Source organism: Physeter macrocephalus, chromosome 11 (assembly GCF_002837175.3).
Source record: "Physeter macrocephalus isolate SW-GA chromosome 11, ASM283717v5, whole genome shotgun sequence".
NCBI classification, from domain to species: Eukaryota; Metazoa; Chordata; class Mammalia; order Artiodactyla; family Physeteridae; genus Physeter; species Physeter macrocephalus.
This window is the reverse complement of record NC_041224.1, coordinates 115,226,327-115,242,357: the sequence shown is the minus strand read 5'-3', so window position 1 is coordinate 115,242,357 and position 16,031 is coordinate 115,226,327. Positions and strand designations below refer to the sequence as shown.

Sequence of the window (16,031 nt, the reverse complement as noted above, 5' to 3'; positions counted from 1 at the left end):
AGAAACAACCTTGGACAATAGTCGCAGGTTGTCCTTGAGATGCTTAAGCTCCTACCTGGTAGGAGGAATTTTACAACTGTTTTCCTTTCAAAGGTTGCCAGGAGATTTGAGAAGGCTTCAAGCCTCTGAGACATTTCCAAACACCTTGCTTGGAGGACTAATCTGTTGAGTTGGAAGGCTATGGCTTGACTTTGCTTAGCTCAGTTTAACAGCAATTTAAACATAGATTCCACTCCTCACAATCTGTTGTTCTACAAGGAAGGCCTCATTTCACAAAGTTCCACGCAGAGTACAGCTTCTAGGTTCAACAGAGACAGCTGCATTTATTATCGCCAGCCCTGACTTTCATTTCAGAGAGGAATCCTGTTTCAGTTCATTATCTCTCAGAGTTCCGGCTTCATCAGTCTCCATTAGGAAGTACCTTGCCTTTCTGCCAAGAGGCACTGAAAGTGAGTGGCCCAGTTCCCTGCCTCAGGCGCTAGCTGCCAGCAGCCCCCCGCTCCCCCCCGCCCTAGCCAAGCACCTCACCCTCCACCTGTAGGCCAGAAACCCAACTTCCCTCATTAGGGAGAATGTCTTTTCTGAAATTATCTCTGACACGTGAAGTTCGGACAACATGCTCTCTACGTTCCTCCCTGTTTCCTTTCATCTGTGCCATGGAGGGTTACCTCACAACTCTCCTCTCACCTCAAAACTCTGATCCCGAAAAGGATCTAGACTGGGGGTTCAACCTACCTTTCTCAGCATCTCCCCCCTTACTAGCGAAGCCATAGCTTTCAAAGAAGAAAAAAAGGAGAAGGAAATAAAGAAACCAAGGCCAATTTTGGACAGAAAGGGAAGAGTGAGGGAGACAAAGAAAAAAAATAAGGATGTGGAGTGAGTCTTTGATTACAGGGGGCACCTGACATTGAATCAGGAACACAGCCAAGGACAGCTGAGACCCCAGGGCCACGGGGTCACTTATTTTCGTTTAAAAATCAGTAACATGGAACTAAAACATGTTTGTGGACTGGTGGGATTTTCTCCCACCTTCACTCATGGCATTTCTTTCCCTTCGCTGAGTTTAGTAAAACAAATAAAAAACCAGACCCTGTGTAGCATGAAACATCAAAGCTTTGTCCAAAGAGACGGTGCACACACGCAACAGAAAGGTGATCGCTTTGCAGACTTTCCACTCAGAAGGATTTAAAGCTGCCTCAGCCCGGCTCAGGAGGGACTTCATGCAGCCTCTTACAGGATGGAGTCAGGAACCGCCCAATGGAGCTGCCCCCTTTCCCCTCAGATCTCTCTATCACCTTCATACACACCAGCTTCAGCTGTGCCTTCATTCCCAACAGCCAGCACCTGCTTCTCATGTAAAGGCCCACCCTCAGGCCTGCCCACAGACAGCTGGAAGTGATAGGGAATTTCTGTCCTGGGGAGGGAACGGGGGAGGGGTAGGACTTAACAACCAATGACTGTTGATTAGGTGGAAAATATTCCAGCGCCTTGCCCATCCCTTCCTGATGAAGACAGCTCTAAAGTATGACCTCCTCTCTCTCCAAGAGCAACTCTGTGGGACTTCGCTTGATATTTTCCTATACCTCCCTTCCTGATCGACCTCCCTGCCAATTTTTCCTGGGAATGCTTCCTAATAAATCTCTTTCACATGATCCTTATCTCAGCAGCAGCCTCTGAGGAGCCCAACTTAAGACATCCCAGGATGAAGCCAAGAGGCTGCAAAAAGGGGAGAGAGAGAAAAACAAGTCTCCAACAGTTGGGACCCGGAGATGTGGATGGAGGGAAATGAGAGAGGAGGGCTTGATAGAAAGGGCTAGACAGTTTTTAGACCGAAACTAAAGAACAATTTTGTACAATCTTCCAGATCCCACATGTCTTCTAATATGTGTGTGTGTGTACATGTGGTGTATGATTTTCCTTTCCCCTTTCTCTTTCTGTCAAAGAATTGCACTGCATGCCCTTTGGATATTATAGGCATAACTAAAGAGTTCCATGTTATTTTAACCTAAAATATATTTTCTTTATGCTTTCTTAATTTTGGTAACAACAAAACAGCTCTGACAGGAAATAAAATAAATGAAAATACAGTTTAAAGAAGTGACATTATATGAGCCTCTAGCAAAGTAACTCTAGGGTATGACAGAAAGAGGTGGCGGGAATGGAGAGGCATCTTCTTTATGGGTTAACAGAGGTACCCATTTGATCCTCTTGCCCCTGAGCTGTGAGGGACAGTCCTGGCTTGGTAGTGGGTTTGAGAATCTTAGCTGAGACTCTTACCCTCCATGTCTCCTTTCTCTGACTGTGATATGAATGATGGTGATGAAAACATCATCCATTATATCATGTTTACAGGGTACCAGTGCTCAAATTTATTAATGCATTAACTCTTGCAATGATCCTTTGAGCAGCTATTGCTATCTTCATTTCACAGATGAGGAAACTGAGGCACAAAGAAATAATATAACCAAAATCTGCACTGGTACATAAAAAAGATGCTCAACATCACTAATAATCAGGGAAATGCAAATCAAAACCACAATGAGCTATCACCTCACACCTGTCAGAACGGGTATTATCCAAAAGATAAAAGGTAACAAGTGTTGGCAAGGATGTAGAGAAAAGGGAATTCTTGTGCACTCTGGTGGGAATGTAAGTTGGGGCAGCCACTATGGAAAACAGTATGGAGATTCCTCAAAAAGTTAAAAGTAGGACTACCATATAAATCCAGCAATTCCACTCCTGGGTATTTACCTGAAGAAAATGAAAACATTAACTCAAAAAGATTTATGCAGCCTCATGTTCACTGAAGCATTATTCACAATAGCCAAGATATGGAAACAACCGAAGTGTCCATCAGTGGGTAAATGGATAAATACAATGTGATTTACTCAGAACAGAATATTATTCAGCCATAAAAAGAATGAAATCTTGCCGTTTGCAACAACATGGAAGAACTTTGGGGGCTTTATGCTAAGTTAAAGAATTCAGGAGAGAAAGATAAATACCACATGATCTTTAAGAAAAAAAGAAGCTCATAGATACAGAGAACAGATTGGTGGTTGCCAGAGACAGAGGCTGGGGGTGGGCAAAATGGGTCAAAAGGTACCAACTTACGGTTATAAAATAAATAATTCATGGGGACGTACAGCGTGGAGACCATAGTTAATAATACTGTATTTCATATTTGAAAGTTGCTAAGAGAGTAGATCTTAAAAGTTCTCATCACAAGAAAAACATTTTTGTAACTAAGTATGGTGATGGGTGTTAACTAGACCCACTGTGGTGATCATTTCACAGTATATACAAATGTCAAATCATCTTGTACACCTGAAACTAATAAATCTGCTTTTTCCTACTTCACACAGTTGTTGTGAGGAACAAATAAAATAATGGATATGAAAACACTTTGACAATTCTAAGGCATCACACATGTTATACAGTATTAGCGTTACTGTTGTAGTTATTATTGACCAGGATAACAGTTGCCATCAGAGCTACGGAACTATCCAGGTTATAAATAACCTTTCCCTATAGGTCTTACAAAACCAAAAGGTTATATTCCTGACCAGGGTTCAGTGGGGCATTGTTTACCTGTAGAAGGTGTTTACTTGGGGTTTACAAGGCTTTTCCTGTCTGTAGCGTGGGCCTCAATTTGCACCTAATGTCTCTCTCTATTCCAGTGTCTAGTTGTATCTGGAAGACTGGCAAAGTGGGCTCACCAGGGAGCTCCTGAGGGGACCCATGAGAGGAACAGTAGAGATATTTCTTGGCCCTGCCCTTAGCCTCTGTTATGGGTTGAATTATGCCCCCTAAAAGATGTTGACGTCCTAACCCCCAGTACCTGTGAATGTGACCTTATTTGGAAATAGGGTCTTTGTAGAAGGTCAAATTAAGATGAGGTCATTAGGGTGGACCCTAATCCAATATGACTCGTGTCCTTATAAAAGGGAAGACTTAAGACACAGAGACAGACATGTACAGAAGGCAGATGATGTGAAGACACAGGGAGAATGCAATATACAAGCCAGGGATGCTCAAGGCTACCAGAAACTAGGAGAATAGCATGGAACAGATCCTTCCCTTACAGAAGGAACCAACACTACCGACTCTTTGATCCCAGACTTCTAGCCTCCAGAACTGAGACAATAGATTTCTACTGTTTAAGCCACCCAGTTTGTGGTACTTTGTTACTAACACAGCCTCCTTTGTTACTTTGTTATGGTACTTTGTTAGTAATACAGTTAATGTAATAAATTAATACAGCCTCCCATTGATAATCTGCCTCTGCTCCCTGCCCCTGACAGAGAAAGCAGGATACCCTTGTAACCTCCTGCCCTGGGTCAAAGCTATGGGGAAGAATGCGGGAAAGAGTTCTGAGCCAAGGACAACCAATCCCCAGGCTCACCAGGACCCAGGACCGCTGCAGCCCGGCTCAGAGAGATGACTCAGGACCAGCCCGTGCCCTCTCCAACAAAAGGAAGTTGTAGTGGGTGGTGGGTGCTAAAGTTGGAAGCCCATGGAGACCCTGGCATGTGGCTGCCATTTTGGGTTGTGTACAAGATGAGTAAGCAGAGGAAGCTGGACAAGAGAAAGTAAAGAGAATGGAGAGAGGTGAAGCTGATGAGAAAGACAGAAAGAGAGACAGACACGCAGAGAGACAGAGAGACAGAGAAAGACTGGCAGGGCCATAGGGCTGTCCTGTTTCTACCCTTCCCGAAGCCAGATTTCGCTGGGCTCCCTCATGTATATCCTTTAATAAATTCCCCCTTTTTTCCTCTGGTAACTTGATTGTTCTCTTTCTTGCACCTAAAGTGGCCTGAGTATGACAGCTCAGAACAGAAACATCAATCCCTGGAGAAGAATGATACTTAGAAAAGCCGTGATTTGGACATTTTATTTAATCCAGCTCCCCATGTTCTCCTGGCTTAATCTGAGAAATGGCAGAGTAAGTGAATTAAAAGCTAAAAATAAGTAAGTCATGGTGATGTAATGTACAGCATGGTGATTATAGTCAATAATATTGTACTGTCTATTTGAAGGTTGCTAAGAGACTAAATCTTCAAAGTTCTCACCGCAAGAAAAAACTATTTTGTAACTTTGTACGGTGACAGACTGTAACTAGACTCATTGTGGTGATTATTTAACAGTGTATACAAATATTGAATCATTAGGTTGTACACCTGAAGCTAATGTTATATGTCAATTATACCTTAATAAAAATAAATTTTTAAAAAAAACTAAAAAATTGCTTTAGGTAAAAGCCCAAAGATATTAGGCACAAGGTAGAATTGTTTTGGAAACTTGGAACAAAATGTAACCCAAAAAGGGGATGGGGTTGAAGCCTGGAAGGTTCCAGGGGCCTTGTTCTGAAAAGCCTTGCAGACCAGGTGAAGCAGTTTGGCCTTCTCCCAGAGAAGGAGAGTGGCCCAAACTGATATGCATTTCAGAAAGATGAGGACAGCAGCAGGGTGAGAATAGAGGAGAGTGGGACAAGATTAGAGGTAGGCAGTATGATTAAGAGGCTGTCGCAGGAATCCAGCCATGAGATGATGGTGGCCTTAGATGAGGACAGGACCCTGGAGGAGGAAAGAGGAAGGGATTGAGTTAAGAGATGTTAAGGCGGAAACCTGAGTGGACTTGGTGAATGTGGAGCTGAGGGGAGGGAGGAATGGATAAGGACATGAGGTCACGCGAGGTGACTGGTGGGCAGAGGTGGGCCCCTGGGGTCGAGGACCGAGGAGCAAGAGCCAGTCGCCGACATTTTAAGACCTGGTCCTCCAGTGTGCCCCCCATCCCTAGGGACCGAAAGCATATATCATCCCTCCAACAGCAGAAAAGCTCTTTTTCAGGCTGCTGCCTGCCTGGAGCCTCTCACTGGTGCTCTGTGTTTACACATTCAGGAGAACTGAATCTCCCATAATCGTATATGTGACAAAGGCCTCGCTATAAGCAACATTAATGAAGACAAATGAATGAGCCAAATGCTGCAGCTTGCACAGCAGCTCCCAGGGCCCTGTCTCGCAGGGAGGCTGCTTTGTGGGGGAAGCTCATTTCTGGCTGGGCTGCCGCTCTTGCCTTGCCTGACGGAGATGTATGAGAACCCTCCCACCATGGGGTGACTCACCCACTGCCTGGCCAGTGGGGGCAGGCCTTGCAGGGGGGTTTTAAGGGAATTCAAGAAGATTCTTCGAATGTGTTTACACATTTTTGTGAAAGCTATCTTAGAGGAGATAGGCAAGTAGAGATTAGTTGGATACAGTGGTCTGATCGTGTGAAATACACGAGCTCCCTGCATCCTCGTGGCTGCTGATTGGGAAAACAGCTATTAGAATTTAATTCCAGCCAGTGAGTGACCACACCCCGGAAGGCATCTTGCTGAGTGTCATGAATCAGTCCTGCATCCAGGATGGGGTTGGCTCTTAGCTGAATTCTCTTCTCCCCTTTAAGGCCACTTACATCTGCTTATCCATTTCTCTTTGTGACGGAACAGAAAATATTCAACTTTGGGACTTTTACTGCAACCTCTCCTGGGGGGAATCACAGCCAGCAGAAAAAAAGAAGGTGTTTATAAATCAAGCAGCATGCCACTGGGGCTGGTGAAGTGGCCGTGGCTCTGTTCTGGCCCCGGACGGCAGGGGTGGATAGCCAGCAGGCCCCAACCGGACAGGCTAGGTTTGATGCTTAGAAGCAGCTCAGACAACCTCTAGAGGAAAGATGGTGGTCCAAGGTGCATGTGGTGAGAGGACACGATAAACTGCCCCATTAACAGGCAGAAGTGCTTGTTGTAAAAGCACCCAGACCTGGCAGCAGGGAGAGTCTCACCACCGTTTCGGCATCTGCTCTGTGTAATTCAGGAGACTGCATGGAGGACAATGTCTCTCTCCCAAGGGATGTCTCCAACAGGACATTATAAAAAGGTGTCCCTCATCAGAGTCGAAATGAAACATTCTCAGGATTTCCCATCACGAATTAAACCAGCCAATGTTACTAGATCAATATGAAGGGATTTGAAACTAATTAATCAGTGCAGAGATCAGATCAGCCAGTGACAGTGAGACAATGGGATGAAAACTTGGTAAGTCAGTGCGAGGCCTGCCTGAATTCAGACAGTGAAATAACACTGGGGCTCATCCCCTGTGAAAGAAATTCCAGTTGCTTGGTGAAAAGAAGTAAGTTGGGTGACAGATCCACTGTCCCCAGTAATCTTCCTCAGGGAATATCCTCTTAATGACACTAGGATTGATTTTCCATTGCTGGAAGGAAGAGAAGGAAGTAGAATTGATCAGGGAACATAAATAACTTTTAATAAAGCCTGGCAGGCTGCATGTGTATGGGAGAAATGAACAACAAAAATAATGCACAAGTTTCCAGCATCAACAGGGTGAGTATGAGTCAATAAAATTGGGATGGGACACACTCTGGAGCACCTTACCACTTTGCTTAGCCAGCAGCCACAACCTTGAGGTGCAGGCATGTAGTGGGGCCCATCTCTCAGGCTCCAGTTTCCTCCTCTCCTAGAACAAAGGGTTGGGCCAGATGAACTCCAAGGCCCCTTCTGGCTTAAATGTGCTACTATTTGTTACTGTTCCAGAGCCACTCTGAGAGGGGCCCAAGTCAGCGTTGATCGAGAATTGGTCATAATTGTGTCGTGGGAAGACACAGAGTCTTGTCTGGCTTTATTAAAATTTATTTATGTTCTCTGATCACTTTTACTTCCATCTCTTCCTTCCAGCAATGGAAACTCAATCTGAGTGTCATTGGCCATAACTTTGTCGTGGGAAGACTCCTAATTCAGGGCTAGATCTGGCCTCTACCCACTCCCATCACTTCATTTGTCAGAATCCTCTCAGAACTCAATCAAACTGTATCACATTATTTTATACTTGCCTAACACCATGCAGGCCATGCGGTGGCTCAAAACGTACACATCCGTCATGTCTCCTGGAGTGGTGAAAAGTGCTAAGCCTTTGGAGCCAGAAAGAACTGTTTTCAAATCCCCACTACACCACTAGCTGATTGTGTGATTCTAGACAAGTCACTTCCGTACAATGGAATATTAGGCAGCCATGAAGAATGAGCTGGCTCTATAGGAACTCACAGGGAAACATGCCCACAATATATTATTTTAAAAGTACATAGCAGACAAGAGCCAGAAGATGAAAGCAACCCAAGTGTTCAATAATGGATGAATGGACAAACAAAAAGTAGTATATACATGCAATGGGATATTATTCAGCCTTAAAAAGGAAGGAAATTCTGACACATTCTATAGCATAACATAGATAAACCTTGAAGACATTATGCTAAATGAGATAAGCCAGTCACAAAAGGATAAATAATGTATGATTCCATCTATATGAGGTACCTAGAGTGGCCAAAGTGGTAAAAATAGGAAGAAGAGTGGTGGTTACTAGAGGCTGGAGGAGGGGGAATGGGGAGTTAGTTACAATTAAAAAAGTAAATGGCAGAACAGTAAGTATATTATGCTCCAATTTTGGTTAAAATCTTTTTAATCTCTATATGTTTTCTTTGTACAGAGGAAAGTCTGGAAGGCTACCCACCACATTGGTAACAAGGATTCCTTTGGGGAGTCGGATTGGGAAGGGGTGGTAATGGATAACATGATTTACAAGTTACCTGTGTCTCAAGGCATGAAAGTTTGTGTTCAATTTTGACGGGGCAGTGTCAGTAAATTCTGACTCTCAAAACCCCTCTGTTTCAAAAGGAAAAAGTATTCATCATTACTTTTGTCATTCCCTCCTGGGCTGCTGTCTATGGCTTTCTATTTTTTACCAAACACAGTCCAAACTCTTTAGCCTGGCACGTAAGTCCCGTACAAATGGGCTGCAACCAGCCTCTTGCAAATCCCTTTTAGCTGTCTCCATGCACCAGTGTCACAACCATTCAGTACTCCCTGAGCACAGTCCTTCACCTCTGGGGCTTTTGATCAAGCCATTCTCTCCATAAACTGTCCTTCCCCTCAATCTCTGCCAGTAGACTTCTCGTCCATTCTTCAAGGGCACAGTCTCTAAATCCCTTGGGTGGAAGTGATTCCTCCTTCCTCTCTCAAGGCAATCATCACACCTAGCTCATCTTCGACTCATCTGTACATCTTCTCTCCCCTTATGGACCCTCTGCCCCTGGTGAGAAAGGACCAGGCCTTGTGCAGCTTGGTAATTCTTGGGGCACCTACTATGGTGTAATAACTCAAGAGCAACAGTGGTGATGGTGATGAGAGCTCCACACAGTGCACCTCGCTCACTTCACCTTGTCCCAGCTGCCGCCGTTCACTGAGTGCCTGTGAGCCAGGATCTGAGCTCAGAAATGACATATGTCACCTCACTTTATCCTCACGAGATTTCTCAGGTATAGGTGTTATTATCCCCATTTTGCAAATGAAGAAACTATGGTTTAGAGATTAAAAAACTTCCTAAGATCATACTGCAAAAGTGGGGATTCGAACTCAGGCCTGCCTGACTCCAAAACATGTGATCCCAATAACTACAGTCTACTGGTATACTGGCACATGCAGCAGGCACTCAGTACTTGCGTGGTTAATGACTGCAACTGGACAGAGGGCGGCATACCACGGGGAGAGCACAATGGCTGTCAACCCAGTGCTGTAAAAACCCACAGTGCTCTGGGCTCCCTGGCCAGTGAAAGCACTGGAACTGTCAGCTCACGCCTGCTTGCAGCATTCAAATGAACACTCATGGCTGTTCAGGCCAACCACAGCTCTCCCTTCGCTCTCTTCCTCAGTCTAATTCAGACACCCATTTCTCCCTAACCAAAGCCTCAGCTTCTCCCACCAACATCCAGGGGCTCTGCTCGTATCTGTCGATGCTTATGTCTGGAAAGGGGGAGAGGTGGCTGTGAAAGCCTCTTAGAGTCTGACCTCAGACACACAGACATGAAGAAACAAGCCCTGCAGACCTGATCTAGCCCTCTTCACCTCTCACGCTCTCCAGAAGCACTGATGGTGAACACAGGAAGATTCTCAGATGCGGAGAACAGACTCCAGGGGCTCTAGGAGGGGAGGGAAGGAGGGGTCCGCCTGCTGACCTCCATGCATCAGCCCTTCTTCAGAAGCTCATGGCCCCAGTACTTGGTGTATCCAGACCTGCACTGTCCACATGTGGCCACTAAAAGGAGGCTAGTTCGAACTGAGATGTGCTCCTGTAAAACACATACCTGGTTCCAAAGACTTGGTGTGAAAAAAAGAATGTAAAATATCTCACTAATAATTATGTTGATGACATGTCAAAATGATAAGATTTTGGATAATTAGGTTAAATACATACATAGTTAAAATACATATCTAATTTTTTAATGTGGGTAGAAAATATGAAAGTATGTACGTGACTCACATTTGTGGCTTGCATGATATTCTCATTGGACAGAGCTGATCCAGACCTCCAGACTCTCTGTTGCAGGTCCATGCTTTATCCAACCGAGACTCTGGCTTTATGGACTCAGCTCAACCCCACATGGGTTTCTGCACAGCAGCAGCTATGGTGCTTAGGGTTTCCCGCCTCTGAAGCCAACAGCAGAGTTTGAGAATAAGAAAGAGCTTGATCTTTGTGCATTCACTCACATTTCCCTCCCAGCCCATCTCCCTGGCTTGCTTTCTTTTAGGATAGTGGTTCTCAAAATGCGGTCCTTGAACTAGCAGCATCGCTTCACCTGGGAACTTGTTAGAAATGCAAATTATCAGGCATAATCCAGAAACTGATTCAGAAACTGTGGGGATGGGGTCTAGCAACCTGATTTTTAACAAACCCCCCTCCACGTTATTCTGATGCATGCTAATACTTGCAAGTCTTAGGGTAGTGTTTCTGAAACTTGGCAACATATTAAAATCACCTGGGGAGGATTTAAAATTTCCAATGCCCAGATCACATCCAATGTCAAGTAAATCAGAATCTCTAGGGGTGGGACTCAGGCATCAGTTTTTTGAACTCCCCCAGCCTTGATTCCAATGTGCAGCCATGGTTGAACTCCATTGTCTAAGGGTAAGGGATTCAAGATTACCAGCCATTCCCCCAGAGCTGGCAAGCAGGTGAGTAAGGCAGCCTTACTGTACAGAAGAAAACAGTGTTTAAAATGGAGTGAGAAAGGGGCTGAACTGTACATACCTAAACCTTGAAGGCCTCTTCCATTATAGGTCAGCTGCTGTAACGAAACAGGGAGATGCACCTTAGATTTTCTGAGGTTAAAATGACAATGTGGAAAGGGAACAGCTTTTCCCACAGTCCACCAAGAGGAGAGTGGATGATGGTCAAGAGAGGTCCGGGATGCTTTCATCCTCTGAGGCTCCAGGCATGTGAAAACAAAGACATGTCCAAATAGGGTTTCAACAATTGTGATATATTTTAGAAATTTACATTTAATAAATGAAGGCTTGTGACACGTGTAAAATTTAAAGCACACACACAAGGCAGTGTGATCATCCTATTCACAATATAATAGCAGAATTTATTTTTAAAATTCATGGGCATGCGGGCTTCCCTGGTGGCGCAGTGGTTGAGAGTCCGCCTGCCCATGAAGGGGACGCGGGTTCGTACCCCGGTCCGGGAGGATCCCACACGCCGCGGAGCGGCTGGGCCCGTGAGCCATGGCCGCTGAGCCTGCACGTCTGGAGCCTGTGCTCCGCAACGGGAGAGGCCCGCGTACCGCAAAAAAAAAAAAAAAAAAAAAAATTCATGGGCATGGTACCAAAGTCTGGCAGAAGTTTCAAGCCGATGATCATTTCCTTCTTTTAGTCCTATTAGCATATCTTTGAAGATAAAATTTTTTAAATCCAAATTTGAAGCCTTTGGTGAGTGTGAGATCCCTGGATGAAAGGCCTTCCTTTGCCATGTGCCCCTGGAATAGGTCCAAGAGGACCCCTGGAAAGGGGTCCTAAGTGTGTCTGGGGGCAACTGAGCCATGAGGGTTGGCCAGCATCTGGGAGCCCGGTAGCAGCGTGCTGGGGTGGGTCGGGGGACACAGGAGAGAAGTCGGGGCTCTGAGGGTGTGCCCAAGCAGTGCCAGTCTGTGCCCGCCCCCCTGCCCCACATGATTGGTGCCCACGTCTGCAGCTCGCCACCCTGTTGGCCTCTTGTGCCATCCATCCACAGGCTGCTGGCCCCAGGAAGTGGAGCAATGACAGTCACAAGACACCTTCCTTTCACCGTAAGGTCATTCCTCTGGTTTGATACATAGTTATTGGGGGAAGGTAGGAATTGGAGAAACACTTCCCTGTGCAGTATCTGCAGTATTGTGGGTTTACAAAAGCACAAATTCTTCTGTCCCAGAGGCTAGACTGGGCTCAGGGCTCAGGACTCCGTGTGATATTATGCTTTAGGAAGAAGAGAAAGCAATGCCAGACCGAACAATTAACTACTGCCTAGGCAGTGGACACATCAGTGAGGAGTGCCGTTGGCCCCAGCAGCATATGCTTTCTCCTCTGGGAGGTGAACTCAGAGACACGCTGACTAACGGCCCCACCAGCTGCAAGCCTCTGAGGTCTCTTAGGAGGCCCCCGGCAAGCCTGTGGCATCCAAGCAGTACAGGCAGCCTGGGTACCACAGGGCAGGGTGGGGGTGGGGCATGAGCCCAGAGGAAAGAGCAGCCCTTGTTCTCGTGGGCTCTGTCTGAATCAGTGGCAGCCACAGTCTTCCTGCTTCCTGGAGATTTGGCCCCAGGCCTCATGCCATTCTCTATCCAGAGGACCAAGGCTTCCAGGGAAGAAAGGCACACCCAGGGAGAGGTGGGTGAGGCTGGGGTTCAAAGTCCGGGGCCAGCCCTTAAACTTCATGGTATCCTCAGCCAAGGCAGGGTCAGTCTGATTCCTCTGTTTCATTTGTCTCATCACCCTCCCTCTGGGTCAGTAGGTTCCTGAGTTTCTCCAACCTATGGAAAATCTGAGGAGGAGGGGAGAGGAAAGGAGAGAGGGGGAGAGAAGGAGGGAGGGGGAGAGAAGGGGAGAGAATGAACACATGGGCTACCCACAGCCCCATGGCACCACGGTGGTAAACATTTGGAGAGAAGCCAACTGTCTGGCACCTCGAATCTTCCACATCTCCCCAGCCAGCTCCTCTGGGCTCTTTGTGCCCCATTTCACCCAGGCTTTAAATTATCAAGACCTGGGTCTGGGTTATTTTGTCCAAAACTTTCCTCTGGACATCTAGATTGCAATGCAAGATGTACATTCTTGGAATCAGATTTCTGAGGCCTAAATGCAGGACAGTGTGGTCTTAGCAGTCTGGCTGCATCCTATTTCCATCAGCCCATCCGATGAATACACAGTGAAGTGCTCATCACCTTCCACCCAGCTCAGGAGACGGCAATCATTCAGGTAAACCTGAACAACCCAGCCAGGGCTCAGCTAGTCCTGGCTATTTAGGGAGAGTAAGGACGACGTAGAGGGTCTCACATGACTTGTGGAATCAATCCCAAGGCTGTCAAATTGCTCCTTCACATGCTGTGAAACTATTGGTTCCAAATCCACCCCTCAATTCTGTAAGACAGAAGACCATTTCGGAAAGACAACCCAAGCCAAATCCTAGAGAGCCTTGTAACAAGCGCTATGATAATCATAGTAGCATTCATAATGATGGTTAACAAGCATCACTTACTTTGTGCCGGGTACAGTTCTAATGCTTCACGTGGATTTACTAGGAATATGATCTGTGGGGCAAGGCGAGGACCATCCTGAGTCAGGTGGCCTCAGGCAGCTCCCTGCAGCTCCCTGCAAGGCAGGTTCCTTGCCCTCTGCTAAGCCTCTGACACAGACTCGTCTTGACTCTCCAACTTCAACATTCTTGCTCAAGTCTTGGCCAGCCTAGGACCTGGGTCTACGTCTCCTTATCAAAAGGGAAGAGTAGCAAGCCCCTGACAGCTTCATTGAATGGGGTGACCTTTAGGAGAAAACCCCAGAAGGAGGGACTGTGCATCCCCAAGAGGCAAGCACTGTTTGCTCATTGCTTTTGTTCCTCTAGGGAGTTGTGAGGTGGGGAGGGGGTTGTCTAATTTGGTGAAAATATGATATGTAAAAAGCCTAAATTAATTCATAAAGTTATTATTGTCTTTCTAAAGCAGGCTACCCTGGGGTACCTTTCTGTAACTCCCTAAGTATATCTAAAATATGATTTTAAAGTTAGATTTACCAAAACCTCATCAAGCACACATGCACCGCATGGCACACACCTGTGTAAGTGCTCCTAAAATGCTAGTTTGCATGAACCTTATTTTTCTAGCATGTGTCCTGTGTAGGGAAGGGGAGGAGGGGAGTAAAAACAGCGTCATGTAGTTGCTGCCTGTGCACTGGCTGCAGAGTGGAGCACAGGGTGCCTGGGAGCTTTAGCAGCATCATTACATGTCCTCACAACATATGCACAGGGGAGGTACGATCATCCCAATTTACAGATGAGGAAACTGAGGCTTGGGGGTCAAATGATGTCTTCATTATTGCACAGCCATCAATAGCAGAGCTTGGTTAGAACCAGGTTTGTCTGACTCCAATGACCAGAGCTACAGATAAGATGCAAACAAAACAAGATCCAGAAATTCTCCCAAGTTATGCCCTGATGCTCCCTAATTACAGATGTGACTGTAGAATCCTGTCATTTCCTTTCTTTTTCATCTTCCTTGCTTAATCCAGTCAGAATGAATTTTAGATGTGTCCCAAGTGGGGTGTGCCTTTGGCTGCAAAGAGCCACTCAGACACTGGAGCAAGTCCAGCCAGTAGGTCTGTGAATAAACGTCCCCTTCCAGAAACATTCTCTACAAGCACAGCTTGAATAGAAGGACTTAGATGCTGGAGCTGGTCTAAAAGGGCCACCACCGAAAGCTGCCAGGTCCGAATAAGAGATGTCCTAGCTGCAGAACCAGTGACACCACTGGCTCTCATACCATGCCTGAGAGGAGCACAACAGGAGGTTCTCCAGGAAGCTTCTTGAAGTTCAGAGGAGTTGACCTCTGTGCAGATTCAGCAGCCTGACGAGCCAAGGCCAATTCCAGGCCTGGCATGTCTAACAAATGCAGCACTCAAGCCCAAGACGCTCAAATTGTTACCTCATGTTAAAAAGAGCCCGAAGCTGCAAGCAATTAGCATTGCATCTGTGAGACTAGGGAAAGACAACCAAGAGAACGGGGCTTAAAATGACTATTTTGGTCCATATGGAAAATCGATATGTTGCGTGCATGATAAAATCCTTTTGGATATGTTTTTAAACCTTACATTTTTAAAATTCAGGTTTTAAATGTTATTCTGGGAAAAGCAGCATGAGTTCTATAGCAACAGGAGATCTGTAAGTAAACTGAAAAGCTGTTGGAACCTTCAGTAGAGGAATTAATGTAATAAATGAACACGGGCATTAGTGCAAATGAAACAAACTGCATAAATTATAACTTTAATCAGTCATGGAATTACAATACTCAAAGGGACCTTGAAATTATCTCTTCCAAGAGCAAGAATTGTGGAAAACAAATGGTCAGGTGGAGAAAATCTCCTGGCTAGAGAAATGCGCAAAGAAACAGAGAATCAGGAGGCAGCATGCACAGTGGTTTGAAAGTTCAGGGCTTTGCAGGAACGCAAGAATTCTTCAATATATGCAAATCAACAAGTGTGATAAACCATATTAACAAATTGAAGGAGAAAAACCATATGATCATCTCAATAGATGCAGAAAAAGCTTTCAACAAAATTCAACACACATTTATGATAAAAACCCTCCAGAAAGTAGGCACAGAGGGAACTTACCTCAACATAATAAAGGCCATATATGACAAACCCACAGCCAACATCATTCTCAATGGTGAAAAACTGAAACCATTTCCACCAAGATCAGGAACAAGACAAGGTTGTCCACTCTCACCACTATTATTCAACATAGTTTTGGAAGTTTTAGCCACAGCAATCAGAGAAGAAAAAGAAATAAAAGGAATCCAAATTGGAAAAGAAGAAGTAAAGTTGTCACTGTTTGCAGATGACATGATACTATACATAGGGAATCCCAAAGATGCTACCAGAAAACTACTAGAGCTAA

The 16,031-nt window shown here is 45.5% G+C and overlaps 1 protein-coding gene across 2 annotated transcripts in view; it reads right to left on the bottom strand.

Annotated features, from left to right (window-relative positions):
• The window catches only part of NUBPL (NUBP iron-sulfur cluster assembly factor, mitochondrial), a 402,628-nt gene that overhangs the window by 63,519 nt on the left and 323,078 nt on the right, over window positions 1-16,031 (bottom strand). The window contains exons 12-14 of one of the 2 annotated variants that reach the window (XR_008618646.1): window positions 11,136-11,172; window positions 10,368-10,534; window positions 5,341-5,576 (exon numbers count right to left, since the gene is read on the bottom strand). The gene's annotated coding sequence lies outside the window, so the exon portion shown is untranslated. Of the gene's footprint in view, window positions 1-5,340; window positions 5,577-10,367; window positions 10,535-11,135; window positions 11,173-16,031 lie in introns of those variants that run through there. The other variant, XR_008618647.1, reaches the window with a different exon arrangement.